General features: G+C 37.0%; 1 protein-coding gene across 2 annotated transcripts in view; it reads right to left on the minus strand.

The window, feature by feature from the left end:
• The window catches only part of DDC (dopa decarboxylase), a 104,141-nt gene extending 93,798 nt beyond the window's left edge, over positions 1-10,343 (minus strand). The window contains exon 1 of one of the 2 annotated variants that reach the window (XM_026702337.2): positions 10,227-10,343. The gene's annotated coding sequence lies outside the window, so the exon portion shown is untranslated. Of the gene's footprint in view, positions 1-666; positions 686-10,226 lie in introns of those variants that run through there. The other variant, XM_087916083.1, reaches the window with a different exon arrangement.

The following is a 10,343-nucleotide window of genomic DNA, read 5'->3' on the forward strand; positions in this document are numbered from 1 at the left end:
ACAAATTTTCAGGACAACGAGATAAAGTCAACAAACAAGAATTTTATTATACTTTTGCAAAAGCAGGCAATTCTGAATCCCTCTTTGGTGAGCTGGAGTCAGAAGAGCAAGGCACTTCCTTTTTCAATACAATTTATAGTGAATGTCCTTTTGAACTTTTGAACTCAAGTATTCTATCGAAACAGGAAACCTTACAGCCAGCAGCCGGGTAGGAAATATTTGTGGTTACATATTTTTCAGCTTAAACAAGTATTTAAACATAACTGTTATGAGCAAGCATTTTAGCAAAGAAGGAACTCTCCTGGTCATCCAATCCAACCCCCCGCCCTTGTTATACATAATATAAATTATTTAAAAGAATTCAAAATAATATTTCTTTGATCCACATTCTTCACACAGATTTATCATAACTGGTTCACCAAACTCAACAAAAAATCAGGTATTGGATCTGCCGAACCTATGCAAACTGACTGAATCCCACTACTGGTGATAGTTCTATTCCAGTACTTGAAGGGCTGTCAAATAAAAGAGGAAGTCAACTTATTCTCTAAAGCACCTGAGGGCAGGACTTAAAAATAATGGGTAAATCTCATTAAACAGAAATTCAGCCTAGAACTATGGAGAAATTTTCTGGCAGTGAGAAAACTAATCAGTGGAACAGCTTACCTCTAGAAGTTTTAGGTGCTCTAATACTGGAGATTTTCAAGAAGACCCATTTGTCTGGAATGGTAAAGGACAGGGTGTCAAACTTGCAGCCCAGGTGCGTGATGCATTGGAGAAGCCCACCCACCCTCCATTTAGTGAAGTAGAAAAAGTTGTGATACATCATGTGATGATGTGTTGTCATGAGTTTGACACTCCTGGTATAGGACATGGGCCGAGAGTTTTGACTAGAAGACCTCCAAGGTTCCTTCCAATCCTACTATTCTGTTTTATGACTGGAGTGCTAAACAAAATTCCAAACATTGTAACAGTTTTTGTGGTTTAAGAATAGTTTCTATAGCTACTGTGTGTTCATAGTTCAATAATCATAATATTCTTCATATTAAAGGATAATGAACTTTTTGTTAGTTTGTTCAGTGTTAAAATAATTCTATCATAATGATCTTGGTCAATTCTAATGTATCAAAAAGATGACAGATGGGAAATGGTATTTTTATATTAGAAGGGGCTTAAAATTTACATTAAATTGTAATTTAAAAGACATTTTTTACAAAATGATGTACCTTTGGTATTTAACACCTGATAATTGTCAAAATTATGCAGAGGGATTTCAGATTTATGTTGGAAATGTAAATATAAAGAAGGAACTTTTTACCACCTTTGGTGCACTTGTGATAAAGAAATTGCTGGTGCAAGATTCTCAAAGTGAATCTAAAAATCAAAGCAGGCAGAGACTTTTCTTTTAGGCTTAATGGAGAAAGAACTTGAAATAAAATCCTGTTGTTATATATGTTGGTGGCAGCAAAAATGCTTTATGCATAAAACTGGAAAGGTACTTTGATTCCCACAATGGAAAAATTGCTGGAAAAACAGATAGAACCAGCAGACATGGGTAAATTAACTGCTTTAATCAAAGAAAAGAATACATCTAACTTTGTTTCTATTTGAAAATCTCTTCTGGATTTTGTGCTTGAGATAGTAAAAAAATGAAACTTTGACTTTGGGATTTGTTAATTATATACGCTTTTTGTTATAGAAATGGCTAGTGTATATTAAATATGTAAAAGTAAAAAAGTTAAGGCTGTAGTATTTTATTCCACTGTTATGAAAAAAGTAGAATGTCAATGCTTCCCTCCTTTACGCTTCTTCTTTTTTTTTTTTTTTTTGCTTTTACCACTCTTATTGTCTGTTTGCATTTTTGTTTGTATTTTATCTCTTGATAAAATTAATACAATTATTAATAAAAAAGAAGAGATGAGAGATTGTTCAAAACATAATGGAAAATTTCATGTACCTTTTCACAAATGCACTTCACTATTATTTCTGTTTTGAAACACTTTATCCCCACCTCCCTTGGCTTCAAGCTACGAATGGCAAATCCTCATGTTTTCATTGATAAAACTGCTGCAGTAAATTCTATCCATTAAAATATGTGGGGACATGCGTGATTGAGATACCTGCAGAGTCCATCAAAAATTGTAAATGTCAATGTAGTTCATACAGCTACTGTATACAATATCTGCTCTATTTCTGCATCTTTCTCTAATCTGCTTTATTTGGTACTTCATTTCCTATATTAGAAATAATTTCACGAGAAACAGTGTACTTTGTTCATTTTAATACTTTTAGATTTGTCAAAATAAGGATAGCCTAACAAATATTAATATGTTAGTGTTAGTATGGGGTAGTAAAGTAGAAAAGCAAAGGCAAAGGGGTTATAAAAACTGGAGAGATTTGATACAGTTGGTTCAGCTCAAGGTAAAACAAACAACTGTACTAGAAGTGTTGCTCAGTCTGCTAGTGAAATTTTCTTGCTTCATTTTAATGAGGTACTGGGAGGCGGGAGCTAAACAAAATGAGATTCTTTACCATATTCCAAGGTACAGCAACAGGGAATTGATTTTTGGAGCCATCAAGACAACCTAATTCTATAACTAAATGGGGAGCCTCAAATTTTTTTTAAAAAAACACGTTATTTTTAATTATTTTATGTTATTATAATTTGTCAAGCAGAAACGAAAACAGAAATAATATTTTTAAAAAACGATGACAGGGACACTAGGCAGGTTTTCAGTGCACTTATGACTTCTCAAATAAGAAGTGAGGTCCATGGAATGCAATTTGTGGCTAAAACTGAAAATTTAGAGCTGAAACAATTGAGTTGAGAATTTCAAACTTTGACAACTCTATTATAAAAATCATACTTTTTGCAATCAAGTTTAGAAGGATTCACACTGAGTTTAAAATGACTGTTCGTACACACATTATTGCGATTAAAACAAAAAAGTTACCTACATGTAAAACATTTCTATGTACAATTTTGTATACAATACCTAGGTCTGACCTCAAGCGACACAGTTCCAAATTATCCAAACCAAGGATTTCTAGTCTAGTAGCATAGGGAATTCTATTATGTACAGAAGAGTGAAAAACTTTTCTTACAAAGTACTTCTGAACCCGCTCGATTGTACTAATATCAGTTACATATGGTCGGGATTCCAAACAGTTGAACCATACTCTAAAATTGGTCTGACATAAGTTTTATAAGCTCTAGTTAGCAATACAATATTTCCAGGAAAAAAAAACTTGGTGCTTTTTTAGCAATGCTGTTACACTGAAGCTTTGGAGCATAGATTGTCAGCGATAAATACACCTAGGTCCTTAACAAAGTGAAGATCGTCTGCTAGATCAATACCACCTAACATACTTGATATTTTGATTACATTTACCAATATGTAAGACAGAGCATTTATTAAATAAAATTTGAAGTTGCCAAGTGGATGATGATTTAGACACATAGTCGAGATTCCTTTGCAAAACAATAGAATTACATGTAGTATTAAATAATTTTACATCATCGGGAAAAAGGACACAATTACTTTTAAGCTGATCACATAGATCATTGATATAGAGCAAGAATGGTGTGGGTCCTAAAACGATGCCTTGTGGAACTCCACTGTTAACTGATGCAGAATTAGACAGCAAATTCCCTATTTTAACTGTATGCAGTCTATTAGACAAGAAAGCAGCAATCCACTTTGCAAAAGACCAGAAATGCTATAAAAATTTAATTTTAACAGCAGTTTATCATGTACTACTGTGTCAAAAGCCTTACAAGAATTCTATGTAAATTGCACTTACAGCTTTACCTTGATTGAGACATGTAGTACAAATATTTTTATAGTGCAAAAGCTGTAAGTTACAGGATGAGTTTTTCCTAAACCAAACTGTTTATCGTATAACAAGCTATTTGTCTCTAAGTAATAAATGATGGGTTGGTTTATGATTGATTCCATTACTTTGCATGTAACATAACACAAAGAAATTGGTCTATAATTTTTAACTGAACTAGTATCATCCTTTTTAAAAATTGGTATAACTAGCTAATAATCACAAATCAGCCAGAGAACTAATTCAAATTGATACTTCAAAAATTGTACACAAAGATTCAGATAGGATTTTAAAGGAAAAAAAACCACATAAACCATCTGGGCCTGTGGATAATGATGGCTTTAGATTATATGCTAGTTCAACATTATCTACTGTAAATGTAATATTAGCAATTTGCTACAATTATTTGTGGTACAACTTGCAAATGAAGGACTGCAATCATTGCTGTCAACAAAAACTGAATTAAAATGTATTGAAAAGATTGGCCTGTCCAATGTTATCATTATAGTCAACCCTGTTTTGCCCTTTTAAGAGTGGAATCCCATGTGAGTCTTTGAGTTTTGAGTTAATAAAATAGTAAAAGGCTCATGCTGAGTTAGAATTTAACAGCTTTTCCTCCTATTTGCAAAATTAATTAGTGCATTCATCTTTAATTTGACAACATAAGGTTTTGTAATGGTGTTCTGATCCAAGTTAATAGTTCAATTAACTTATGTGGCCAAAATCACAATCGGGGGCTCTGTAGCATAACAAAAAATTACTATAGTATTTAAAGTCAGATCACAAACAATGGACTGAGAAAGTGAGCTCAGAAGTTACGGTAATCTTTTTCAATCCTAGGGACTTTTTCTAAAAAACTGCAACACCACCACCTCTGCAATTTTCATGGCCAGGCCGAAAAATGATAATCACTTGTGGTAACAGAAGTGTCTAGGAAAGATACATTCAACCAAATAAGGTCAAAAGGCGGCATATTCAAAAGCAAGAGGAATTCAGGCGTTTTGTTTGCAAGGCTTCTTGCATTACATAATTTACACATTAAATCTGTAGAAGTGGACCTTAGGGAAATGGGGGGCGTGCATACCTAACATTGGTGAACAGAAGCATGAATATTAGGACATGAGCCAAGGTTCTTACATTTAATATAGTCAGCACAGTAGTCAATGTATAGATATGTTTCACTTTTGCCCAAATGTTCTTTAAGCTCTGCACAGACTTCTTTGTAGGACAAATCAGGCAATGAATGTAATTTCTTATTGTCTATGCTGCTTTTGGTGATCGAATAAGCACTACCAATGTATAAGATTTGATGGTGCTTATAATATCTAGTGCAAAATATTGTTTATATTGTTTAAGGTAATTTATTCTGGCCCACCTAGCTGCGATCTCGCTAACACGAGGGCTGGCGGGTTGGGAATGGGATCCGGGAGGATGGGATGACAGAAAGCGGGATGGCCTGCAGTGCCCAGCTGCAGTTTTAAATCTTGCATGTAGGACTTTTGCCACCTGGAAGATGCTTTTCAATCAAAGCCAGCAGCAGCACTGCTCTGCTCTGCTGGAGGAGTAAGAAGCTCACAGCATGGGAAAAGGGGACTGGCTATGCCAAACCTCACCTGGCCACCTTGAGAGTCAGGCTCAGAGAAAGCTTGAGTGCCCTCACCAAAGATGCTCACTCATCAGCTGGTCAACCTGCCTATCTGCCTCGTGCACCTTTGCTGCACTTTGGCCAAGCCAAGCCATTTTATTTGAGGGTATCTGGACTCATGTGCACCCTCCCAGCCCCATTAGAGCCAATCAAGGGATCAAGAGAGGGGAAGGAGGGGGAGGAGTAGGGTTGTCTTTGGGGAAGCCTGCACCACAGCTTGCGCTCATTCCTCAACCAGCCCAGATTTCCCAAAAGTTCCCAGAGTTAGGGGAAATAGAGAGAGAGATAGAGAGACACCGATGGACAGAGATACACAGAAAGGGGGAGATAGAGAGGGAGGGAGGAGGAGAGAGAGGCAGAGAGAGACAGAGAGAAGGGGGAGAGATAGAGAAGGGGGTGGGGGGGCATAAAGAGACACAGAAAGAGAAATACATAACAGGGGGAGAGAGAGGGGGGAGAGAGAGAGATGTCAAAAGGGTTTTGTGGTTCCTGGTGTTTTTTTAACAACTGGTTCTCTGACTTAATGACCAATCTAGCTAAGGGGTCATGTGATTGGGTGGGAGTGAGTGATGTCAAGTTGGCCACATCCACCCAGATTTTGTGGCTCCTGGTGTTTTCTTTTTCATGGGAAATGGGTCCAAATGGCTCTTTGGGTGTCTAAGGTTGCAGACCCCTGAACTAGGCTTTTCCAACAAAGCATTTTCAACCCCACAAGCCAAGCATCAGTGGGGTCTGGCTCCTGGTCACCCTCTCCATTGTGTGACAGAGTCAGAGAGGGAAATGTGGCACTCATGCCAGATGCAGAGCTGTGGCCTGGAATAGTAAGGTGCCAGGCACCATGACAGCCACCTTTGGAGGAGGACAACTGCACACTGGGCTGAGGAGCCAAAGAACTGCAGCTACTGCTGGGCACTGCCAGCCCCCACACACTCATCACTTCCTTTGCGCACACCCAAAGGGAGTGCCAATCTGGGGTGGGGAAGGCCCAGGCCAAGTGACAAGGGCTGGTCCAGTGGTGGGATTCAAATATTTTTACTACCAGTTCTGTGGGCGTGGGTTGGTGGGTGTCGCAGAGGAAGGATACTGTAAAATCTCCAGGCAGAGGTGGTATTTGCTAGTTCTCCAAACTACTCAAAATATCCGCTACCAGTTCTCCAGAACTGGTGAGAATCTGCCGAATACCACCTCTGGGCTGGTCCCTCACCATCTCCATGGGCCTTGAGTTTGACATGTCTAAGCTACATAGATTAGAAAGAATGTAGAGAATGTATCCTTATTGTCTGCATCTACAAACAATATACATGAAGTAGTTTCCATACTAGGCAATCTAACAGAGTGAACTATCTCTGACAGCATGGCCCCACAGCATATCCCAAACAGCAAACTGCACCCAACAATCCACAAAGGTGACTTCAATAGCCATCACAAATACATCATGATAAATACCTGCATAGCCAATACTGTTCTATTTTGCTAGAAATTGGAATCCAAATTTGCTCTACCCTCATGGAACTTTCAAAAACCCAACTTTTCTGACTATATTCATAAAACTATGGAGTGGTTCCACCAAGTAGCCAGCATTATCATAAATTCATAAAGCAATAATTTCTGCAGATAAAAAACATATACCTCAAGGATTTAGCAGAGAATACATACCAGAATGGAATGAAGAGATTGGGGGACTCTACCAAACTTTCCCACAGAGTGGTGATCCAGAAATCACATTCAATCAATCTCTTACTCAGCTTGATGGAAAAAGTGGGAACAATATACAGAATCACTAAATTTCAGCAATCCAGCAGGAAAGTTTGGAACCCCTGAAGGAAACTGGGTGGACCTAGACAACCCGCCCGACAAATAACTAGGTTATCTTGACCAAATAACCTCTCAAGTTGTATCTGTCTCCGAAGCTCCAAGTACAAAAAGACACTCAACTCTCTTCAAGAAAGCCTTTTCAGCTTTTTGGCTATCAGGCCAAATGCTTCTCTATAAAGGAAATTCACATTGTCTGAAATGTAAGCACTGGCATTCATTCAGAATTCCTGATAAGTTCTGGGAGGTGACATGGAATTGGATTGGTAAATACCTCTTAGATGTAGTTTCCAACAGCTGCCTCCTGCCAGAATTCAAAAAAACCTAAAATATAATATCACTTCTAAAATCTTGCAAACCATAAGACAGAGATGAAAGCTATTACCCAATTTTGAGCTTCTGCTATGAATTGTTGGAAAGATTAAGAACAGGACAATAGATGAACATCTGCCTGTAGAACAAGCAGGCTTCCTGCAAGACCAGAACTATATTAAACTGGTGGCCAGTAGGCCAAATGCATCACATAGAGACTACACCCACCCCAGCTTGGCAAAAAGAAAAAACATTGTGATACATCACTTGATGGCAATGTTACACTGCAAGTTTGATATCTGTGGTGTAGGCCAAGTACGTTTCCAACAATGCCTCAAAATCACAGCCATGTTGGTAGACCTAACTTTGGCATATGACAAAGTTTGGAAAGAAGAGTTGTTATACAAATTGTGCCATATTATCCCCTGCAAAAAATGTCTTATCGGCTAAAATTAATAATGTGCTGAGTGATAGGTCCTTTCAGATAATAATGAAGGAACAACGTAAGTAAGGTTAGGCAATTAAACAATGGCTTCTCACAAGGCTCTGTAATGGCACCTACAATATTCAACTTATACATATTAGATATCAGCCAGCAACAAAAGAATGCAAAATTGGATACAATGATGATTTGGCTATAGGACTACAAGAAAAATACATGGAGGTGGTTGACAGCCTAAACTTTAAAAAAGTGGATTTCAACTAACTTAAAGGAGAGCTAGGGAAAGATAGGATGAAAACCTGAGAACAAATTAAGTAAAGAGGGATTTTGGGACTCCTAGAGGACAATCAGTTAAATATGAGCCAGCAGCCATCAAAAAGGCCAATGCAATCCTAGACTGCATTAACATAGGATCAGATCACATGACATTTTAGTAACACTTTATAATGCCTTGGCAACTTAGAGTATTGGTTCTGGTGCCACAAGAATATAGAGAAGCATGCAGTTCTGGAATTCATTCCAACTTCATAATAGCAGTTCAGCTCTGGTGGGTCCTGTGACAGAAGAGAGACTTAAGAATTCAAGAGTTGCCAGCATTCCAACTGCTAACTGCTTCACACGTAGGGATATGTGGGCAATTGCTCCCCCTCCTTGTGTTTGTCTCTCTGTGGGTGGATGTGAGTGGATGTGAATCATATACCACTCCCAGTTCCTTTTAGAACTCAAACTTTATATTACAAGCTTTCCTGCCATATCACATTTCGTACTGTGCTGTGCTGCTTTTGTAGTGTTGTCCTGCTGATGAACAGAGGGACAGAGTTCCAAGTCCCTTGCATAATTTCTTCCCAACATTCCATTAGATTGGAAAAATAAAAATTCTCATTTAGAAAGTCAAATACTGAAGCAGGTCCTAGTATCTTCAATTTTCACCATCTGCAATCTGACAGTGCAGTATCTTTCTCAGATAACAGGTTGGTCAACCTTTTTCCGCATTTTCTCCCCCCTACCGTTTATCAAAACTTTTTAAAAAATGTGTTTCTGCACATTTCCTGAGGTGGCTGCTTCTCTCCGCTGTCCATGTTAATTCTTGGTTATTCATTTGCAGATAAGCAAACATCGTACATTGCCCTGGAAGATTTCAAACATGAATCTAGTATTTTGCTCCCTTGGCTAATATGCAGAGTTCTGAATAATAATCAAAAAAGAAAGACAACCTATATTCTACTTCTCTATATATATCTTTATATATAATTACAATATGTACTATATATTTTTATTTTTATTATATTATATTATATTATATATATATATATATATATATATATATTCTTACGTTTTCGCGGGTACTTACATGTATGGCATTCAGCTTTCTTCGGGTATTTTCCCACATCATTGTAGTTATGCTTTTAAAGTTGTAGCAACATTTTGGCAGAATCTCATCTGCCATCATCAGGCTTCATGTTACAACTTTAAAAGCACAACTACAATGACATGGGAAAATACCCAAACAAAGCTGAATGCCATATATATACTTTTCTGCCACCTCTCTTGCTCTTCAGAACACCTTATTCCTAGAGAGGAGGTGAAACCACACTTTTCTAGCTTTCTGAAAGAGTGTTAAAACCTCACTTTACCAATTGGCATAGGTAGAAGTGTATTAGGTGAGTGCTGATACAAGGGTGCTCCCTTTGCCTGTTTTAACTTACAATTTCTCAATTTTAATTTTGTTCTTAACTGTATTATCTTTGTTGTATTTATGCTTTTATACCTCTTTTTATATTTTTATTATAAACTTCTTAGGTGAAATAGGCAGTGCAAAAATCTAATAAATAAATAAAATACATAAAAAATGTATGAAAGTAATGTAAAATGCTCTTCCAGAAACAAAGGTATTTGGAATGTCTCCCTCTTGTGTAAAACACAATCTGTTTTTATATAATAGTTGCAGCTGCAATACCGATTAATATGGGTACTCATAATTATTATAAAGCAAAGTCACAATTTTAAAAACAACATATGGTGAAGAAAAAATAATAAAACTTCATCCATGAGTTTTGAAAACAGAGTACAACATTCAATATCTGTTTCAATATAGTATTAACACTTTCAGAAAAAAATACTACAAAGGTTAATTGATAACACTCAGATCTCAGTACAGCAATAAACTTAATTTTTACTTACTGTTTTCCTATAATGTTCAAGTGTTCTTGCTCAAGTGGATGGAACTAAATAATTTTTTTTCAGTAACAAACTTGAAGACTCCAAGAGGACCAATCAGGAGGAAGGCCACTCTGTTTT

The sequence above is a fragment of the Pseudonaja textilis genome, chromosome Z (genome assembly GCF_049901715.1).
Source record: "Pseudonaja textilis isolate UNSWEBS1 chromosome Z, rPseTex1.2, whole genome shotgun sequence".
NCBI classification, from domain to species: Eukaryota; Metazoa; Chordata; class Lepidosauria; order Squamata; family Elapidae; genus Pseudonaja; species Pseudonaja textilis.